The 22,839-nt window shown below is 43.5% G+C and overlaps 1 pseudogene; it reads left to right on the top strand.

Moving 5' to 3' along the window:
* The first annotated feature begins 1,898 nt into the window (after window positions 1-1,898).
* LOC104609089 (large ribosomal subunit protein uL4 pseudogene) lies at window positions 1,899-2,631 on the top strand (annotated as a pseudogene).
* The last annotated feature ends 20,208 nt before the right edge of the window (window positions 2,632-22,839 follow it).

Below are 22,839 nucleotides of genomic sequence, written 5' to 3'. Positions count from 1 at the left end.
CACAGAAAAATTATCATACGTCACATAATGAGTTATGGGATAAGGAGTACTTGAGGACTGAGATGATGCGGGAGAAACAGCGGAGGGGTCTCAACGACAAGTAGAGTGTGTGACAAAGTCTTGTAAATAGTTGGGGAGCCGCTTTTCTCAATGTCCGTGGCCTAATAACTCCGTGGTGGGCTAAGAAGCAGCTAGAGTTTCATTATTTCTGCAAGCTACATGGCTCCTTGTCTCATCAAGAGGACCTGCCTCCTCATCATTACCCGTGTTCTGATGTCCTTCTTCATTGATCGTGTTGCTCCCCTGACTTCTATATGAGGTGACTCAGATACCATGTCAGGAGGAGTGACCCAAGGCAACCCAACATTTTCTTTGGCTACAGGAGGACTGGTTACTGAGGGTTGATGTTCCGGAGTGGTAAAGGGAAACTCGGCCTCACTAAACACCATGTCTCATGAGACAAAGTAATCACCAGACTCAAGATCGTATAATTTCCATCCCTTTTTCCCAAAAGGATACCCAACAAAGACACATTTCCTACTCCTAGTGGCAAATTTGTCACGGTCTCGAGTATGCAAAAAACACAAGCAACCAAAAACTCTGAGATGTTTATAAGAAGGACTTTGTCCAAATAGCATCTCATAAGGTGTTTTATCACCAAGAAGGGTCGAAGGTGTCCGGTTAATCAAGTACCCTGCGGTCAAAACACACTCACCCCAGAAATTGATCGGAAGATGTGCTTGAAACCTGAGTGCTCTGGCCACATTCAAGATATGATGGTGCTTTCTCTCCACACGACCATTTTGTTATGGTGTTCCAACACAAGAAGTCTGAAATAAAATCCCTTGCTCCTAAAAATATGATTTCAAGGATTTAAACACTGTTCCATTATCACTTCTCATCACCCTAACCTTCTTATTGAATTGTCGTTCAACCATTGCATAGAAATTTTTGAGTGTTCGACCAACTTCACTTTTTTCAGCCAGTAAATAAATCCAAACCGCTCGAGAATAATCATCAACAATTGTCAAAAAGTATACAGCACCACAAGATGCAGGTACTCTATAAGCACCCATAAGTCACAATGAATCAAAGCAAAACAATTGGTCACTTTATTGCTGCTTTGAATAAAAGCATCCCTAGTTTGCTTTGCCTTCAAACAAACATCACATGTTTTGTTCTTACTATTACTGATATTAAGAAGCAAACTAACCGTTTGATAAGAAGGGTGTCCCAATCTCCGATGCCACAAATCGCATGATCCAATTCCATCTGTCTTGTAAGTACAAACCGGCGCCACACCCTTGAAGACATAGACCCCATCAAGCTGTTCACCCGCACCAATTAGAGTCCTCGAGATGCGGTCTTGTATCACACACAACTTATTAGTAAACGTCACAATACAATCTATGTCATGAAGTAACCGACCTACTGACAATAAATTACAATTGAGTTTTGGGACATATAATATGTGCAACAATTTAAAATTATTTCCAAGTTCAACAGTTCCTTCTTTCACGGCCTCGGTGTGCGCACCACTGGGTAAGCTAACAGGACAAGGTGCAACATCATAGGTGTCGACGAGCACATTTAAATTCTCTATCATGTGATGTAACGCCCCAGAGTCAACAATCCATTCAGTGGAGTAATTCTTACCAGAGAGTTTTTCATTAGTCCTTGTTTTGTAAGCATTAAGCATGCTTACAAGAGTCTGCCATTGCTCGTCATTAAGCCCGTTCAGTCCAGTCCTGTCTTCGTCAATCACAACTGCATTAGCAGCCACCTCATGCCCAGCTGATGACTGAGCAATATGAGCCTTTGCCGTACCTCGGCCACGTCCGCCAGAGGGTCCAATAGACTTACTCGAGCTCTCACCATTCTTGTCGTTGTTGGCAATCATGGTGACCGATAGAGTCTATTCAAAGTTTTGGTCGAAAGAAAAACGGCCATCACTGTTACCTACTAAAACGGCCATCGCCGTTTCCCTCCCTGACATCATGAAAGCGTCAATCCGTCCAGACATTGTCAACTTCGTTCACGCCAACGTATCAAAAAACAGTTGTCAGCCTTACACCGTCAGCAGGTGCACCAGCCATCAGACCTCTGCTGAGTCGTGCCGTAACTCGTATCCCCCATGTTCCAGGTGGTGGTACTCATTGCGCTGGACAGGGTGCCTTTGACAACATGTGTCGCAGTGGACGCATGTTTTCTCCCACGAAGATCTGGTGCCGGTGACACAGGAAGATCAATGTCAACCATAAGAGATTTGTTGTCGTCTCTGCCATTGCTGCATCAGCCGTGCCCTCACTTGTCCTTGCACGCGGCCATCGTATTGAGAACGTTCCCGAGATTCCTCTCATGATTAGTGACTCCGCGGAGGGCGTTGAGAAGACATCTGTCGTGATCAAGATCCTCAAGTAGGTCAGTGCTTATCCCAATAACGTGAAGGCGAAGGATAGCCATGCGACCCGACCAGGAAAGGGTAAGACGAGGAATCATCGATACATTTCTTGCAAGGGTCCTCTCATTGTTTATGGCACTGAGGGTTCCAATATTGTGAAGGCTTTCCGCAACATCCCCGGTGTTGAAGTTGCCAATGTTGAGAGGCTTAACCTGGCTCTGATACCATGAAAAAAATCGGAAGCCAAAGGTGTCCCTTTTCATTGATACCTTATGATATTTATATACAAATGATGGAGTTACTTGCTCCCCAAAACTTTCTAAAAACAAATTCCTAATCCAAAAATAAAAACAAAACAAAAAGGACTTCCTAACTGAACATACAGATCCGGGACTCTTGCGAGTCTTATCTCCGTCCAATAGAACTATCACTACACTTCTTAATACTCTTTTAACAACGGATTCTGGTACAGCCACCCTAATTGCACACTTGCCCTCATCTTCCCTCATCTTTTCTCCTAGGTGCATCAAAATTGATCTTTACTAATGTGCTTTCGGGCATAACCACACAAAGTCATGGCATCAATCAGAAAGGAGATGAATTTCTAGAAATTTGCCCTGGCCTTATCTATAATTATTGATGGAGGTATGCTGGAAATCTTGTACAAATGTCAAAAGATACATCAATCTGATTGGAGATAAGGGCATAACTGTCTAATAGTTAGAGGCCCGAGGAGTTATTCCCCGGGTAGGTACTCCAACACTCAAGTTAGTTGAGTAAAGAACGTGGCCGGACCAAGCAGAAGAGAACAATGTTGGTTCAAGAAAAAGAGGTAGTGCAAAACAATTCTTAGAAAATATGCTTCAAAAGTCCCTTACCTTGAGCGGAGATTACCTACTTATAGTTGGACATCCGTGTTCTAAACGGATGAGGCTTCCGGAGTTGTCGGGATGAGGTTGTCCACCGAGGTCTTCGGGATGTCTCCTCTTCCCCAATGGAATTAACTTCTTTGTCCGTGCAAGACACTCGTTGGTTGTGATTATCTATCATGCGTAGGGCCAACATGGCTGGAGAGACAAAGGTTGCAGAGGCTGCCATGGGGCATTCTGATCCAACTCAACCATATCCCAAACACCACTCCTGTAGTTTCAAAATCGAGGAGTGTAATGCTCGACCGTGGTTAAATGTAGAAGAGCTCTACACTCTATGGCTGAGGAACTTAAAAATTTTTCTTCTTGGGTTGAGTGGTTCAGAGTGTGATTGGTCCACTAGTTGAACCAACCAGTCTGACTTTTATGTCAGTTTTCTTCCCAAGGTTTTACGTGTGCGGAGAGCAGCGCTGAATCAATGTTGTTGATCCGACTCGATTTGGACCATTGGCTAGCCTTATAAAAGGGGGTGGCAAGCTATTTTACTTTGTCATTTGTAAAAAGTCTACTACTTGGAGTTTGGCGAGAAATAGTCATCAGCTAGTGCTTTGGGTATTCCACAGTATTGTCTTCATCATTTCTTTCTATAAGATGTCTTCATCTTCCTCGTCTTCTTGTTCTTCCTCCTCATCCTCTTCTTTTAGTTCGTGGAGTAGTGAGTCCGAGCTAGGGTCTAGGGCTGTTCACAAGAATGCCCAACCCGACCAAACCGACCAACCCGGACCGACCCAACTCGAGTCGGCCGGGTTTTCATTCGTACTGGTCGGTTTCGGTTTTCACATAAGAAAACCAAAACCGACCCGATCCGAACCGAACTAGTCTTTCTTCTACTAGTTTGGTAGTTCCTACTTCCTAGTTTGAATAGTTTCCTAATTCCTACTAGTCTTCTAGACTTCTACTAGAAATAGAAGGCCCATTAGGCAATTACAATTAGAATTCAATTAATTAGGTGTCCTTTTTTAGTTTTTTACCTAGATTAGGCAATTACAATTAGAATTCCTACTAGAACTAGAAGGTCCATTAGGCAATTACAATTAGAATTCCTAGTTTCCTACTAGTCTTCTAATTCCACTTTTCTCTTCTCTTAAAATCTTCTATTCTCTAACTTAACTTGGTTGATCCGCCCCCCTCAACTCAAGTCCTCAACTAATTCAGAGTTTATTCGGCTTTGTACAGGAGCAAAACCGAAACCGACCCAAACCGACCCAACCCGACTCAAATCGACCAGGTCGGTTTGGCCTATCAGTGGGCCGGTTTCGGTTCCCACCTCTGGTAACCCGACTAGGTCGGGTCGGTTGGGAAAATCCCATGAAACTGACCCAACCCGACCCGTGAACACCCCTATCGGGGTCTTATCTCGAGGCTACTACACTTGTGGTCCGTGAGACCGATGGCCATGGGACTGAAGTCAATGGGCTTGAAGGTGAAAGTGCTGCGGTGGAGGAGGCCATAGTCTTTTTGAAGGACGAGGTCAACGACGCCAGACTAGAGATCATGTTAGATGAGGAGCCCAATGCCCTTGTGCGGCTTAGTAGCCGCTTTGCGTCTTCTCCTTGCAGACTAACTCCCAAGGACTTGGCCAAGGTGTTAGGTAGTCAAGGTCGTGGGCTCCATGGCCTCGATTTTGTGTAGGCCAAGGTGTTTTTGAGCTCTCGATGTCGTTGGGAGGCTCGGTGGCACCTGGACTCAGGGAGCCTTGTGCTCTAACTGGGCTAGTCATGATCCTTGACTAGATCTACTCTAACAGTTTGTCAGCTAGGTGTGCAGAGTTTAGTAGTCGTCCTCTTACCCTTGGGCGGGGATGTCATTCTTGTGTGGGCCTCTACTGTTTTAGATCAGTCGGGTCTGTTAGTCGTTCTAGGTTGGCTTGGCGATGCCACGATGTGAAGTTGGTGTGTGCAGTGATGCTTTGGGCACTTCAGTCACATTAGAGTTTGGCTAGGTGAGTGTGTGTTGTGTGTGCTTGGGCACCTCAGCCATTAGAGTTCGGCTGGGCAAGTGTGTGCGATGCACTTATCAATTGGATGCAAAAAAGTGAGACTTTATTTCTTGGATAATGTACAGTTGGTGTTGCCCTTAGCTACTAGTAGTACATCCGTAGATTCCCTGTGTTCCAACTCTTCGACAATGGCATCCCATCAAGATCTTCTAGTTTGTAGGTGCCTAGGCCAAGGACTCTAGTTACCCTGTATGGTTCCTCCTAGTTCAGTCTGAGCTTTCCAGCTCCTAGCTCAGGGAGTATGACTTTGTAGAGGACAAGGTCTCCTGTCTTGAAGTCTCTCCTCCAAGTTTTAGAGTTACAGTACCTGACCATCCACTACTGCTATGTTGCAATCTTGAGGTGTGCTCGGTTGTAGGCTTTCTCCACTGACTCAAGCTCTGCACGGAGATATTGATTGTTCATTCCATCATTATAGAGCTCGGTCTAGAGAGTGGGGGAGCCAATCTCTACAGTGATCACCACCTCGGTTCCGTATGCTAGGCTGAAAGGAGTCTCTCTGGTGGTCCTACATAGTGTAGTTCTATAGGCCCAAAGGATGCTTGGTAGTTCCTCAACCCACCTGCCCTTGGTTCACCATCATGGTTTGGTTGGTCACTTCAGTTCTTCGACAACTGGGAGCCATTTTCAGTGATGAGAACCAGGGAAATACCAAAATGATAGATGATGTTTCTCCATAGGAAGCCCTAGGTGTTCAATGTGGTGATGCATGCTAGGGGTTGGGCTTCCACCCATTTTGTGAAGTAGTTGTTAGACAGTTTTGTATGCCCTTAGCTTCAGTCTGATTTGATGTACTTTTGATATTTAGTGTAAATAAATAAAGTGCATGTTTGATTCATGTTGTATGGTATGATTCTATGTAAGACCCAAAAACTGGACACTTAATGAGACTCGTGTTAGTTTTAAATGTTCACAGCCATTGGATAAGTCTGGGGAGATTTATCCTGCCAAGGCTAATACTGGTGTGCCGCCAAGTGTTGGGATAGCCTGTCTCGGCCACCAGGGTAAGACCAAAGGCACATGCAATATGGGATTACTCGAATCCTTGAACCGGACCTGATTTCCAGTATTGCCCTGGACCTTAAAGATAGATGGGCAAAACTGGAAAGTTACACCTGACCCCTAGACTCGATTATGATACTTCACTAGGTGTCGGATTGGGCTGTCTTTGATATGCCAACTAGTGAGATCCTTAGCGGAGGTCAAAACCTGGACTTGTTGGGACAGTCTGAGAATTCATCTGAGTGGGTGATCATAGTGACAGGATTAGCCTCTTTGTCGAACAAAGGTAATGATTGGGAATGCACTCTCTCTGATGGAAACCAAACTACCAGCAGTTGATTTCAATCGTTGGATTTTTGTTTTGCAAAATTTATATATGATATATATATATATATATATATATATATATATACAGTTTCAAAATGTTTGCAAATGGTTTTAATTCCCAGGATCCATGTGTGGAGAGTGCAACACTGTTCCTTGCAGCCGAGGGAGAGGTCCTCCCTTGTCGAGCAGTGCTTGATCATTATGGGCTGAGAGGTTAAGTGTAAGGCCATTTAGGAAAATACCTGATGGGCTAATCTTGCACCTACCCACAGCCCCTAGGTTTTTATAAGATGGTTTGGCCCAGGGACCACTTAATGTAAGTGTTGGGCCCATAGGGTCCATGTGATGGGCTCAGGGGTTCACTAGGCTTCTCAGTGAATTTAGCTAGGCCTTGTAATAAAGGCTGGGCCGAACCCATGTGGATAGTGTGTAGATCAATGCTTGGGTCCCACACCATACAAAGAAGCCCAACTGGGCAGTAGATTGGAAACTAATTGAGCACTGATTATTTAATGGGCCAAAAGCCCATTTCGAACTGGGCTGATATAATCACCCACTTAAGGGGCGTATCTAAGATTAAGGTTAGCAAAAGGATTGAGCCTTTAACATAATCCACTCTAGGAGACCAAATTCAAATCAGATTTGAATATGGTAATCTCCTGATAAGATCAGGAGTTAGCTAATCTAATCTGCAGATAGGATTAAGATCATCCCCTATCCAAATGCTGATTTGGATTGGGATAACTCCTAATTAGGAGGTTTCTTAATCAAGAAGAAAAAATAGGAGAGACCCTAAGAGAGAGACAACAGAATTCGAACCTAGGGTTTTTGGCAAGATAGTTTGTTGCGAATTGAGATAGGATCTCATACATACTCCAGAGAGAAGAAAACCATTATTCGCCATCTTCATCTTAGGAATTCTCCTCCAGCCGCCACCATTCTCTGAAAGGATTGGATCTTTGAAGGAAAGAAATCAAGAAATCAGTTCTTGATATCAGTTTAGCAGAAAGAACTGAAAAGATTTGGTGCTCAGAGTTTCCAGAGGATTCTTGCGAAGGACATTCACTGAAAAGATTGGATCTTTGAAGGAAAGAAATCAAGAAATCAGTTCTTGATATCAGTTTAGCAGAAAGAACTAGAAAGATTTGGTGCTCAGAGTTTCCAGAGGATTCTTGCGAAGGATTGAGTGTGTAGGACGCACTCTGCTGGTTCCGTTCCACATATTGTTGTGTCATCTTCAGCAGGAGCAAATCTTGGTGTCCTCTTTGGGCGTGAACACCAACTTTGGGAGATACTGCTTCTCTGGATCAGGTATAATTCCTCCCTTGTCTTTTGATTCAGATCTAGATCAATTATGGTTCAAGTTGGATCCTTGAATATTGCATTCTAAATTTAGGGAATATGGTTCCCAGTTGGAAGAAGGTAGGAAAATTTTTGAAATTCGCCCACCCATTCCGCAACCTTTTTGGCGTCCATACGATGCAACCTACCGTTCTTTCAGTAGTCCACCGTGAAGAGGAGATACTTCTTCTGCCCGACCATGATGGTGAATGCTCTGAGAATGTCCATTCCCCATTGAGCAAAAGGCTACAGACTAGGAATGGGTGTGAGGGGAGCTGTCTCTGAGATGTTGGGCTATGAGAGTGCATCGACTCGAATATTCGGGGCGAGCTGACAAACTTTGAGAGTTCATCGACTCAAATGTTCTCAGCTCTGGGATTTGCTTTATGGTGAAGTGTTCAAGTCATTGGATGAGGTCTTGCACTTTCTGCAGGTAGCTCGCCATGGTTGGCGTCCTTGCTTTGATTTGGCTGATAACTTGGTTGACTACCAGTAGGGAGTTGCTGAAAGCCTCAACTCGCCTAGCTCTAAGGTCCAGGTGATCTAAAGTCCAACTATTAGAGACTCATACTCAACCTCATTGTTGGAAGCTTTGAACTTGAATCTGAGGGCATTCTCCAGGGTGGTGTTGTCTGGGCCTAGGATGATGAACCCGACTTCGCAGCCTTGTTGACTGGACGAGCAGTCCACATGGAGAGTCTAAGCTAGTGGAACCTTGGTTGGATCCTGTGCTGAAAAGGTACACTCTGCCAAGAAGTTGGCTAGGGCTTCAGCTTTGATGGCGGGCCGAGGCGAATAGTCGATGTCGAACTCGCTTAGTTCCACACTCCATTTGATCAGGAGCCCAGAAATCTCTAACCTTTATAGGACCTGCTTGAGCAACTGGTCGGTGAGTACTCGGAGGCTATGTGCTTGGAAATATGGCCTGGGTTTTCTTGCCAAGGTGACTAAGGCTAGGGTGACCTTCTCTAGATTTGAGTACTGTGTTTCTACGCCGGTGAGAACTTTTTGGTGTAGTAGATTAGCCTTTGAGTTTGGCCTTCCTCTTTTACTAGGACTGAGTTGACCACCTCATCACCGGATAATAGGTAGAGCAGGAATTGGTTTCTTGGGCTCCGCTTTGTGAGCAAAGGTGGCGATCTTAGATATCTCTTCAATTCTTGGAAGGACTATTCACACTCCTCGGCCCATTGGAAGTCTTTCACTTTTATCAATGCTTTGAAAAGGGTAGACACCGATCCACAGACTTTGACATGAACCTGCTCAGCACTGATATTCACCTGGTGAGGTGTTGCGCTTCTCTGTATGTTCGTGGTGGTTGCATGTTGAGGATCGCTTGAATCTTTTCTAGGTTTGCCTCAATCCTCCTCTACGTAACCATGAACCCTAGGAACTTACTAGAGATGACGTCGAAGGCACACTTCATTGGGTTCAGCTTCATCTGGTACTTCTTGAGGGTGGCGTAGAATTCCTTTAGGTCAACCAATTGTTGCTCAACTTTCTTAATTTTTACTAGAATGTCGTCTAAATAAGCCTCCACGTTTCAGCTGAGCTGGTCCTTAAATATGTGGTTCACTAGTTGCTGGTAGTAGGGATGTCAATTGGACTAGATTTGGTCTAATCCGATCCAGTCCAATGTGAGTCCATTACAAACAGAGCTGGTCCAATCCAGTCCAATGAATATTTTGGACCATTTTGGACCAGTTCAGAGACTATTTAATTTTTTCAAATGCTTGTTAATTTAGATTGGTTTCAACTTAAACCTAGTCCATTGACACCTATGTTCTTATCTCCTATCAATGGAGTAGATATTGGCTCAAACCAGTATAAATTCATTATGGATGGACTAGGTCCAATCCAATATGTCATATTGGTCTGTCTAGTCTATCCAAATTCAATATTTCTTATTGGTTCATCCAATCCATCCAAGTAGATTTTGATTTGGATGGGGTCCAATCCAAAACCGGTCCATTGACACCCCTAGCTGGTAGGTAGCGCTGACATTATTCAGACCGAAGGGAATCACTTTGTAACAGTATAGTCCTCGGTTGGTGATGAAGGTTGTCTTCTCTTGGTCATGTAGGTGCATTTAAATATGATTGTAATGAGAGAAGGCATCCATAAAACTCAAGAGTTCATGCCCTGTCATTACGTCAACGAGCTGGTTGATCCTCGGAAGGAGAAAGCTATCTTTCTGGCAGGCCCTTTTTAGATCGATGAAGTCAATGCAAATTCTCCACTTCCCATTGACCTTCTTGATCATCACTACATTCGCCAGCCAGTCTGGGTATATGACTTCTTGGATGAAGCCGGTGTCGAGCAGTTTCTACTCCTCGTTGATCACTTGCCACCGTTCCAAGGTGAAAATCCTCTTCTTCTACGTTGGGGTCAATCCTTGGCATAACTATCGTCGACAGGTGACCGCGTTAGCGTTGTCCTTAAGGAGCTGCACGATGTCATCCCGAAGGGTTCCAACCTGGTCCATCTTCTCAAGGTCTTCCCTAGATGAGGTCTTCCACAGGCTGTTCATGTTGTGTCCTCAGTTTATCCCTCAAGTCTATGTTTTTCGTAATGAGTGTCTCGGTAGCATATGGTCTTCCTCGGTAGGCCGTGAGGTAGCATTGCCTCGCAGTCCTTTGGTTTCCATGGGCCACGCCCACTTCGTATGGGGTCGGGAACTTCATGGCCAAGTGGTATGTGGAGATCGAGGCCCACAGGGCATTTGGCGTCGGCCAATCGAGGATGACATTGTAAGGGAGGGAACGTGGATGATGATGAAGTCAACCATTGCCGTGGTGGTGATGGAGTCGTTGCCTATCAGCAGTGGTTGGGTGATTTTCCCTTGGGGCATGAGAGAGTCCCCAGAGAATCCCACCAAAGGAGTATTGACCAACATGAGGCAGTCCATGTTGATGCTGAGTTGTTTGAAACCTTCCTCAAAGAGGATATCGGTCGAGCTCCCTTTGTCTACCAATATGCATCGGACTTCGAAGTTGGCCACCTCGGTAGGTATCATGAGGACATCATCATGTGGCGTTTGAACCCCCTAAGGTCGTTGTCAATAAAGGTGATCGGATCATCCTGCCTTTGTCTTTTCTACTCCCTATCTTCTACCTAATGCAGCCTAGCATAGGCCTTGCGAGCCGAGCTACTCTTCCTTTAGAAGCCATTCTACTTGAAATAACAACAATGATTCCTTCCAGGGGATCTTGGGCTGGTGGTGCATCGGGATGGTATCCTTCTTCCTTTGGCTTCTGCTCCTTCATGTCTACGAGCTCGTCGAGGTATCCATGCCGAACAAGGTCCTCTAAGTGGTGGCATAGATTGCAGCAACTCTCAGTCTTGTGGCCATGGTCTTCATGGAAGTCATAGTATTTGTCTCAATTTCTCTTGTTGTTATGGAATTTCATCTTTTTTGGCCATCTGACGAAGTTGCGGTCACAGATCTGCATCAATATCTCGGTTCGTGGTGCGTTTAGGGGAGTGAAGTTCTTGTACGCCAACAGCGGAGTCCTCGATCTTCGTTCTAGTCATTGGTCTTGCCTCTTGCTTTCTCGGTCCGACTTGCGATCATCATGATCTTGCACTTTCGATCGTGTTGGTCTTCCTCCTTCGCAATGCCTGGGCTTCTTTGGCGTTAATATATTTCTGGGCATGTTTCATGAGCATTATCAAGTTGGGAGGAGGGTTCTTCTATAGCAAGAAGTTGAGCATAGAGGAGTGCAGGCCGTTCATGATTGCCGTTATTGCCACTGATTGGTCCAGAGCTCAGACCTATAGGGCCTCACTGTTGAACCTCACTAAGTATTCCCTTAAGGTCTCTCCCTTCCTTTGTTGCACCTGCATGAGACTGGCCGACATCTTCTAGTGCCTTTATCTGAAGGTGAATTGTGCTAAGAACTCCATCTTCAATTGCTCCCTGGAGGATATGGACTGCGAAAGAAGGGAAGCATACCATGTTCTAGTGACTCCATGGAGGGTGGCGACGAAGGCCTTGCACAAAAGACCTTTTGAGGAGCCATGCAACATCATCATGACCTTGAACCCTTTGATGTGATCATTGGGGTCTGAGGCTCTATCATACTTCTCAAACTGTAGAGGTTTCCAGCCAGCCGGTGGGAGCTGGTCCACAATCTCTTAGATGAATATAGGTTCCTTTGCAGGCTCGTTGTGGTGTTGTTCTAAGGGCCGAGCTGTTGGAGGAGCCACACTTCTATCTGCCTGGCTACACTCCATTTTGGCCAACCGCTTTCTTAGTTTTCTAATCTTGGCGTCTCTATTGGCTGGGGCCGCACCCATGGGCTTTTCTCCTTTTGGGATGGCTAGCCAATCTCAAACTGAAGTGGACTCAGCTATTGAGATCGATGGTTGTTGTAGATGCTGGCCAAGCCATTCCCTTGCTGGTACTCAAGCGGAAAGATGTCACTTATTGTGGAAGTCATGTGCACGGGACTAGGCCTTGTATTTGTTTGTGTGGCACTTTTTGGGGTCCTTAGTGTGAGGACCAGCCGTGGTAAGTGCCCGTGTGGTAGGGTAGATGATCTGAGGGGCTTAAGTTGGTTGTCCCAACAGTCAACTATCTGTTGTACTGCTTTGTATTGCGTTGGGTTGACCGTCGTCTGAAGCCGGGGCTCTTGAGGTGGAGAGCTGCGGAGAGAGTAGGAACCCCGAGATGGGGAACGAGCTCCTGAGTGGTCAAATGTTGTATTTCTAGGCATGGTTGTTTGGAGTGCGTGGGGAGAGGTTTGGGAAAGGCTTTTTGTGCATTTCCTACAGACGATACCAATCTGATGTTGTCCGATCCGTGGTGTTCTAGACCTAGGACACAATTAGATGATCCTGCCAACTAGACGAAGTCGAGGTGGAAGGACAAAGTTGCGTACTATGATCTGCAACCACGAGAGAAGGTTAAAGGCCTGAGGAGTTATTCCTTGTGTAGGTACTCTGACGCTCAAGTTAGTTGAGTAAAGAAGGTGGTTGGGCCGAGCAGAGGAAAACAATGTTGGTCCAAGCAGAAGAGTTAGTGCAGAACTATTCTCAGAAAGTATGCTTCAAAAGTCCCTTACCTTGAGCAGAGATTGCCTATTTATAGTTGGACATTCGTGTTCTAAATGGATGAGGCTTTCAGGGTTGTCGGCATAAGGTTGCCCGCCGAGGTGTTCGAGATGTCTCCTCTTCCCCAATGGAGTTAACTTCCTCGTCCCACTCCTTCTTGGTTGTAATTATCTATCATGCGTGGTGCCAACATAGCTGGAGAGGGACGATGGCCACGAAGGCCGCAACGTTGTGATGGTTCAACACAGGCTTAGCCTTTTCTATGCTTGGCAGGCTTACGTTAGGGACATGACCATCATTTTCGCCTGTAAGATTTTTGGGAGAACTGATGTAATCTTCAGGCAGACCACCAAAAGCTTAACGTACTCTTTGAGGAGGGGTGGTCGACCTCCTTGGGTGCCTAACCTTGGCACTCCTAGACCATCATACCCTTGCGGGGCGGCCCTAGTTAACGGCTAGCTTGGCTACCAGGGTTCCTCATGGGCGCACACTTGCTCATGGGGACAATGTTGGACCGACACTCGAGGGAGGCTTGGCATGCGGGCCTGGCTCAAGCACGACCCTTCACCTCGCCATCCCCTTGCCCAAGCTGATTGAGCTATCCCATTGCCCCTAACGCACGGGTGTGTTCCGGCCCAGGTGGTTGCCTATCATCAGGGCACACAGGTGCCTGTCATCATCAGCATTCAGGAGTCCCTTCACATCGGTGCCAAGTCACCTCTTCAGCGCATGGTCGCCTTGCATTATGGTTGTCCCCCCTTAGCACTTAAGCGGCGCCTCCCATGGACCGGTCTGAGCCAGAAGAGTGCCCCGACCATTGGACTTGAGGTCATGATCCAGTGCTACTAACTTTGGTGGAGCCATCCCATCGGGCAACTCCTAGCCTCTAAGCGCATAAAGGCTTGTCTTGGCCTGCCTTGGCCAAGACGCCGCATGGGTTTCTTCCGCTGTAGAACTACCCCCATGACAGTTGGTATAAGAGCAAGTTGGCTAATTGCAGCAGCAGTTGGTTTTCAGCAGATTAGCCCAGAGCCAGTTGAAGCGGTCATTACGACAAGCAGCATTTCGTGGGGTGCGGTCCCTAGGCACTTCCACCCAGGATCGAGCAGATTTCAAATCAGGCCTGGCAAGAGGCCATTTCATAGTTCATGTCCCCATTCCAATGACATTAAAACAGCTTCCCTTGCGGGGGCAAAAGCATTGGTTGTTGTCCTCATGCAGGGGCAGACGCGTGAGCCTTGATAGGAATGTGGGTACACCGTTCGAGCAGATTGTTTATCGGGCCTAGCAAGAGGCCACTCATTGTTTGTGTTCCCATTCCAATGACCCTAAAACAGCTTCCCTTGCGGGTGTAGACGCATTGGTTGTTGTCCTCATGCGGGGGCAGACGCATGGGCCTTGTTAGGAATGTGGTTACGCTAGCCGTTGGAGCATGGCGGCCCTACACCAGCAAAGTATCAGGTGGACATGCTCAGTTTTCAGGTGGATCACTTGCAGCAGCGAAAGCGCATCACCAGGCGAGTGTATGTTCAGAAACTCATGGGTAAAAGTTGCCACACTCGCGTTTGAAGCGGTCACGTCTCCTTGAGGCAGCAGCAGTGGGGCCCCCTCGGAGTGAAGATGTAGCTCGAGTCGGCGAGGTGAAGCGTAGTTTCGAGGGCCCAGAGAGCATAAGCCATGGCTAGGTTTGAGTAACCCGAATCGGCGAGGTGAAGTTTGTAGGCCAGCATGGTGAAAGGGTACCCAGGTCATCGCCAACATGAGGAGTAGACCTATCAGCATCTTCGGTAGTATCATTGAAAAGCTACCAAGAAGACGGTCGCGCCTTGAGGTAAGATGATAAATGGGGCGGACCTTGTGAAGCACCACACACATTTCTTCGAAGGCCCTTCTTTCACAGTTCAACGGCATAGCCATTGCGCGGTTTGAGTAACCTCAACACTGGAGGGGTGAAGTCCAGGCAGGCCGGCATGGTGAAATGGTTCCGTCCCCATAAATGGACACCAACATAGGCAAGACCCGGGTTGACCAGGTGAGCCCAGGAACTGGTGGAGAAGTGGATGGCGCGGGACACAAGACGCCCATTCACAAGAAAACCATTGTCGAGGATGACAATGGATTGAGTGGGGGAGTCTGTGACGGTTCAACACAGGCTTAGCCTTGCCTACGCTTGGTAGGCTTACGTTAGGGACATGATCGTCATTTTTGCTTGTAAGATTTTTGGGAGAACTGATGTAATCTTCAGGCAGACCACCAAAAGCTTAGCGTACTCTTTGAGGAGGGGTGGTCGACCTCCTTGGGTGCCTAACCTTGGCACTCCTTGACCATCATCACCTTGCGGGGCGGCCCTGGTTAACGGCTAGCATGGCTACCAGGGTTCTTCATGGGCGCACACTTGCTCATGGGGACAATGTTGGACTGGCACTGCGCTACCAACACTCAAGGGAGGCTTGGCATGCGGGCCTGGCTCAAGCACGACCCTTCACCTCGCCAGCCCCTTGCCCAAGCTGATTGAGCTATCCCGTTGCCCCTAACACACGGGTGTGTTCCGGCCCAAGCGGTTGCCTATCATCATGGCACACAGGTTCCTGTCGTCATCGGCATTCAGGAATCCCTTCACATCGGTGCCAAGTCACCTCTTCGGCGCATGGTCGCCTTGCATTATGGTTGTCCCCCTTTAGTACGTAAGCGGCGCCTCCCATGGACCGGTCTGAGCCAGAAGAGTGCCCCGGCCATTGGACTTGAAGTCATGATCCAGTGCTACTGACTTTGGTGGAGCCATCCCATCGGGCAACTCCTAGCCTCTAAGTGCATAAAGGCTTGTCTTGGCCTGCCTTGGCCAGGACGCCGCACGGGTTTCTTCCGCTGTAGAACTACCCCCGTGACAACGTGGCATTTTGATCCAGCTCAGCCATAACCCAAACACTTGGTGTCTCCGATTCCCACAAAAAAATCTCTCATAATAGATACTTTGATCGTATTAAGGAAATAAACATACAAATTAGCTAAAGTTGACTTAATTAGTTATCCCATCCCCCAAAGAAATGTAATTTCTCTTCCAATTTGCAAGTAAATCTTTCAACCACTAGGTACCAAAAGCTATTTCACTATAGGAAAAATGACTTTTAGAGGGTCAAAACTATCACTAAATGTCCCTAAACTTGCTGCTAGAAACTTTACCGGTAGTAAAAACATTTCCACTAAAAGAAGCGTTGCTAGAAGTTTTAGCGACAGTTTTTGTGGATGCTGGTAAAAATGAATGGTTTCCACTAAAGGATGAACCAACTATAAGTTTGATGCATTTTTTTTGTGGCAGTCACAAACATCTATATTGTTTTTCATATAACCTATAATTGTTTTAAATTATTCTTGCTTTGCTTGAAATAACCCATTTTGTCTACATTCTTCTAAATTTGAATGAAATACCAAAATCAAAACATCAATTACAAATGCAATTTAAAAGTCTATCCTCCATTCAAAACATTTGAATCACAAATTAATACATCTTAGTTTCAAATGAATAGATTCTTTAACATAAATTTCATCATCATTTTTAATACAAATTTCATCATTCATTCTCAAAATTAAAAATACTTGATTTACAAAAACTTCTCCCAAAATCGAACAAAGATGAATACCTACACAAAGGATGAAATCAACCATTAATAAACTTGGGGTAAAAATGAAATCACATGCTTTTGGGGAAAGAAAATCTAGCTAAAGAAATAACCAAACTCAAATTCTGTTTATCTATCTAAAGATATTGCATGCTACGCATAGAATGCTATACACACACACACACACAAAAGGATTATATTTTTTATAAGAAGAATGTAGATATGCATTTGTCATCCTTTAAGCAAGGATTATAATCTTAAGAGCTTTAAAAATGAAAAATTAATTGAATTCTTATACTTCAAGATTACTGGGCAGCTCTTAATTAATTCACAGGAAATATACCTATTTGATACAAAATATTTGTAGCCCAACTTGATTACTACCATGCATTTTTGAAAATGCTGAATTCCAGATTACAAAATAATCCTGAGTGTTTGAAAAAGAAAACTAAAAAATAATAATAAACATAAGGCTCAAAGGTTTGATACACCACTTCTGCCATATCGGGGTGTATCGATATTTGGAGCCTTGGTTTAGGTCAAACTTTTCTAACTTTTTGCCAAATTTTAATTAGTTTTGATTGTTCCAATCCAATATCACAACCATAGCACAAAAATACTTGAGTTTGGTTAAAAACTGAAAATATGCCAACCAAAACTCTATAAAGAATATGGAGATTATAGAACTAAAACAATATGATCTCGATCTACAAGAGACTCTAGATATTTAAATGGCAGGAATATATGGAACTAAGATTATCAATAGACTGAATCGAAATGGAAGTTTATAAATCCTCTTAAGTATATTGGTTTTATAGACCATTGGGTATACACTACCCCTTTTCCAGATTAGTAACAAAATGGTCAAGTTTTGAAACACAAGGATCCAAATCCGTATTTATAGTACTTGAAACTTGTTATATCCAATTGATATTTTGGCAACTTCTAGTTTAAATGCCTATAGAGCTCCAGGTTAGAGAAGAAGGCCTAGGAATATTATCAACTAATGTAGAATAAAGTTACCATTTCTTGCTACATTGGTAAAATCTTGTGTGGAGAGTGGAGAAGCATGAGAACATGGATTCAAGTCCATATTCTGCCCACTCCTTGCAAGACCCAGGATAGCTAGGACCAGTATTGTTTAATGGCCCTTATAAACCCATAGACAAAGACAAACAATTGTAGAAATTCTATCTTTTCTACCTTCAAGCTTTTGTTTGTAAAAGAGAGCTCAAAATATGTGGTGGATAGATATTTATGTTGAGCAACCAAGAAGAAAAATCTAAAAGAAAAAAAAAATCCAAAAGTTGTTATGATACTTGGTAATGAATTTGACCAATCCAACATTTGTAATTTTCCCATCTGGGAAAGTCAACACAACATGTTTGGTTTTCCAAGAAGCCTACCCTTGGGCTTGCTTGAGATGACTACACTCAAGAAGAAAATAGGGGTGGCCATGACCCAAGCTTCTCACAAGCTATTCGAGCTTGGCCGACTCAATTTAAACTAAGTTTCGAGCCTAATATATAGGCTTGTTTACTAATTGAGCCGAACTCGAGCCCATTGAAGCTCAGCTCGCAAGCCTAATCAAGACTAGTATAATAAATAAATAATTTTTTATTATATACATACATACAAACATACATACATACATGCATGCAAGCATGCATACATACATATACATCTGCATATAAATATATATATAATAAATGATTTTCATAATTCTTCTTTTTTGTATGTAAAATAAAAACATTTTTATATGTATATCTTTTATTTTTTATATGTATAATAATAAATAATTTTATAATTCTTAATTTTTGTATGTAAAATAAAAAAAAATATTTTTATATGTATGATTTTTATTTAAACAAAATTTGGGTTGCAATCAAGTTCAAGCTGAGTCGAGCTCGAACTTGCAAGCTTTGAACTGAGCCAAGCTCGAGCTCGAGCTCTCGAGCACAGCATAATTTTAGTGAGCCGAGCCAAATATTCGGCTCGACTTGGCTCGACTCCACCCCTAGAAGGAAATGAAAAACAAACTTAGAGTGGACAATTTTATTGTTCCATTTTTCAACTATATGTGCACCTCAATCTTGAAACTCTTATGAAAAAACATAGAATTGTATCAATTGACCATTTGAAGCATATAACTAATTATGGGGTGCAGAATTTTTCTCCCTGCACTTCTATCATAAGTAAATCCTTTGAGGCTATGTTAGATTGACAATAGTATGATACATGTCTTGGGCTTTTCTTAGCATGATTGGTACATAAGTATCCTTTCTTTTGTATAGTAGTATATAAGTTAATTCATTTTGATCTCTATGAATGGTGTGGTAAATCTCTATCATACCTTATACAGAAGCATTCCTACTTCTTGACTTATTAGTGAGATGCAACATGCTAGACTGCCCTTTTATGCTTTCTCAACTTAACTAATAAACAAACATAAAAATTTCTAAGTGCAACTGCCTAGTGCCAACTATAACAGTCATAGCTGAAACATTAGTAGCAAAAAATTAGTTAGATTAATCATTTGAGAAGATTACAATATTTCTTTCTGAAATTTGACTCCTGTCCAATTGATCCAAGTAGGGAGCTCGCAATATGACCTGCCACATTTCTGCCATGTGGAGGGATAATATAGCCAATCAAAGCCATTCACCAAGTAGAGAACCCTCTTGATTACCTCTGAAATATTCAAATCCATGTCAGCCTGTTATCCATCTTTTAGTAGTGTTTTCCACAAGTAACAATGGCCATTAAACTTTCAATTCCAACCATGTGGCAAGGAATTGGAGGCGCAAATTTACCCCCAATAACTAGTGAATAACAATAGAAATGCAAAGGGCTATTTTAGGGATATTTTTGGGCCCCAAATTCCACATGGAAGATTCCTTGGTTGACCAGCCTTCTTTACTATTGACCTAAATAGCAGAATGTATAGCATATATGAGCAAAAACTTTTATACCATCCAAATTTGGGAAATTAATCCATATTTTCTACAAGTTGTGTCTCACATAAACTAGTAAAGTTAAGGTAAGGATAGAGAGGGATTAGGAGAGAGAAGCATATCTGATTCGAACTCTCTAACAATCCCCCCTAAGTGAAATGTCTAGGAAGGACATGAGGCTAGGACCAAAGAGAAACAAAATGAGCTCCACTGAGTGGTTTGGTGAGAAGATCCACCACTTGATCACGCGAGGAAATGAACAGAATAGAGAGAACGCTTGACAACTGAAGGGATGGGAGATCCATCATATAAATGGCCGAACCATGTTGGGTGGCTAGGCGAAATTTTAAAAATTTCTCTCTCATATGGGAATCCAATTCCTAGTTTTATAAAAACTACATTTTTCAAGGATCTTTCTTGAAACAAACAAAACCAGATCTGAACCAAAAGAGGGAGAGAGTAGTACCTAATACGGAATCCAGAAAACTCACAACATAGGTGTTCACGCCCAAACAAGAAACTAAATCCGCCTCCACTGAAGATGACACAATGAATGTTGAGGTAGGATCAACAAGAAAGGTTCTTTAGCAAGAACCAATTATTCTTCAGCAAGAATCGTGTACGGTGATGTGAGCATGACTTTAGATTGTTTCTTCACCAAGAAACAATATCAAGAACGGTTCTTGATCACTCCAAGAGGTGGAGATCAAACTGAGATGGCGCCAAGAGTTGAGGGAGAGAAAAGATTGCAACAGAGAATATGTTCTTTCTGTGGAATTCGCCCCCTATTTATAATCCTTTTAGCATCAACTTCCTAATCTGATTAGGAATGAGTTTTCCTAATCCAAATCTTGTATTTGGATCTAGACTCTCAAGTTGATAAGATCTATCTTACCCAACTGCTAATCCCAGTCAGATTATAAACCCAAATTGGCCCATTTAATTAAACCACTTAAGCCCATTTCGAGTGGGCTCGTGGCTCCTTAGCCTGAGCAATGGCTCCAATGTTGTCACATAACAGTGGAATGGATGATGTGTTGGATGGAACTACTCCTAATTCTTTAATGAACTTCTTCATCGAAACGACTTCTTTGGTAGCTTCACTTATGGCAATGTATTCGGCATCAGTTGTGGAATCTATGGTGGATCCTTATTTGCTGCTCTTCCAGCTAACTACATAGGACCCCATCGTAAAGATGTAACCAGACATAGAATTTCTATCATTTGGGTCTGCTAGAAATCGGCATCTATATACCCCTGGAACTGTAGTGAACTACCATCGAATACCAAACAAAACTCTTTTGTCCTTCAAAGGTATTTTAGTATGTGTTTCGTAGCTGTCCAGTGCTCCTGACCTGGGTTAAACTGAAATCTACTTACCACACTCATTGTCTGAGCAATGTCAGGCCGAGTTTCCAACATGGCATACATGATGCTCCCTATGGCTGAGGCATAGGGGGTCTCTTTCATGCCCTCAATCACCTTGGGTGTCTTGGGAGACATACCCTTGGAGAGAGTGACTCCGTGCCTAAAAGGAACATTTCCTTTCTTGGATTTCTCCATACTATATCTTTTAACAATCTTATCAATGTAAGTAGATTGGGATAATCATATTATCCTCTTCGATCTATCTCTATAGAGTCAAAATCCCAAGATATAGGAGGTTTCTATAAGATCTTTCATGGAGAATTGCTACAAAAGCCACACCTTCACCATACTCCACATTCCTACGTCATTCCCAATAAGTAGAATGCCATCTACATAAAGAACCAAGAACGTAACCTTATCCCCACTGGTCTTCCTGTAAACACAGAGTTCTTCTGGATTCTACTCAAAGTCAAACTGTTTGATGGTAGAGTCAAACCGGATGTTCCAACTCCTAGAAGCTTGCTTAAGTCGATATATGGATCGATTAAGTTTATATACCATGTGTTCCAACCGGATGTTCCATACCATGTGTTCCAACCGAATGTTCCATTGGTTTCCATCGAGTCCATCTTGGCTTTCATGGTGTCTACCCACTTCAAAGAATCTATGTCCAACATAGCTTTCGAATAAGTCATGGGATCTTCCTTACTGATCGTGACTTCCACCAAGTAACTTTCTTGGTCATAGCCGTAATGAATTGGAGGTCTGGAAACCCAGGTAGACCTTCTAGGTTGGTTATTATCTGGAGCTTGTAAGACATCTCCTATTACTCCTGTGCTCTCCTCATCAAGAACAACTTCCCAATGATGATTGTCCAAGATGTAATCTTCCTCTAGGAAGCAAGCGTTTCGACTACGAAACACTTTTTTCTCTTTCGAATCATAGAATAAGTAGCCTACAAATCCTTTTGGGTAACCTACAAATAGGCAATGGCTAGACTTGAAATCTAATTTGTCTACACTTGTTCTTTTAACATGTGCTGGACAACTCCAAATCTTCAAGTATCTTATACTTGGTTTCTTATTTGTCCAAAGCTCATAGGGAATCTTCGAAATGAATTTGGTTGGAACCCGGTTCAGCATGTATATCGCAATCTCCAATTCATATCGCAAAAGGATGTTGGCAGTTCTGAGTGGACGAGAAGTAATCAAACCATATCTAATAGAGTCTGGTTTCTCCTCTCCGACACACCGTTTAATTATGGTGTAGCAGGAGGAGCTAATTGTGAAAATATTCCATTGTCCTTTAAGTAGTCCCTAAACTTGTCAGAGAGATACTCGCCAACTCGATCTGATCGAAGGGTCTTTATTTCTCTCCCTAACTGTTTCTCAACCTCTTGTCTAAACTCCTTGAACTTTTCAAAGAATTCAGACTTATATCTCAATAGGTACATGTAACTATATCATGAGTAATCATTGGTAATGTTATGAAGTAAACATGCTAGTTACGTGTCCTAACATTCAAGGAACCACATACATCAGTATGTATCAGGTCAAGTGTGCCTGTAAATCTTTCAAGCTTACCGGTAAATGGCCGTTTTGTTATCTTACCCTGAAGGCAAGGTTCACAAGTTGGAAGATCTTCTATAGTTGAAAAATCCAATGGACCATCATTTACTAACATTGTCATACAATCTATGTTAATGTGGCCAAGTTGGTAATGCCACTGGCACATGGGGCTAACTGTATCATAGGTTCTTTTTTTGGGGATTATTTTTGACATAGTTTCGATTAAGTTTGTTTCCAGAGAAGGAATGACCACATAGAGACCATTCTCAAGTTCTCTG

This window comes from Nelumbo nucifera, chromosome 8 (genome assembly GCF_055504915.1).
Source record: "Nelumbo nucifera cultivar China Antique chromosome 8, China Antique-T2T, whole genome shotgun sequence".
Taxonomy (NCBI): domain Eukaryota; kingdom Viridiplantae; phylum Streptophyta; class Magnoliopsida; order Proteales; family Nelumbonaceae; genus Nelumbo; species Nelumbo nucifera.
The sequence above is the reverse complement of the archived record's forward strand: the minus strand, read 5'-3'. Positions and strand labels throughout refer to the sequence as shown.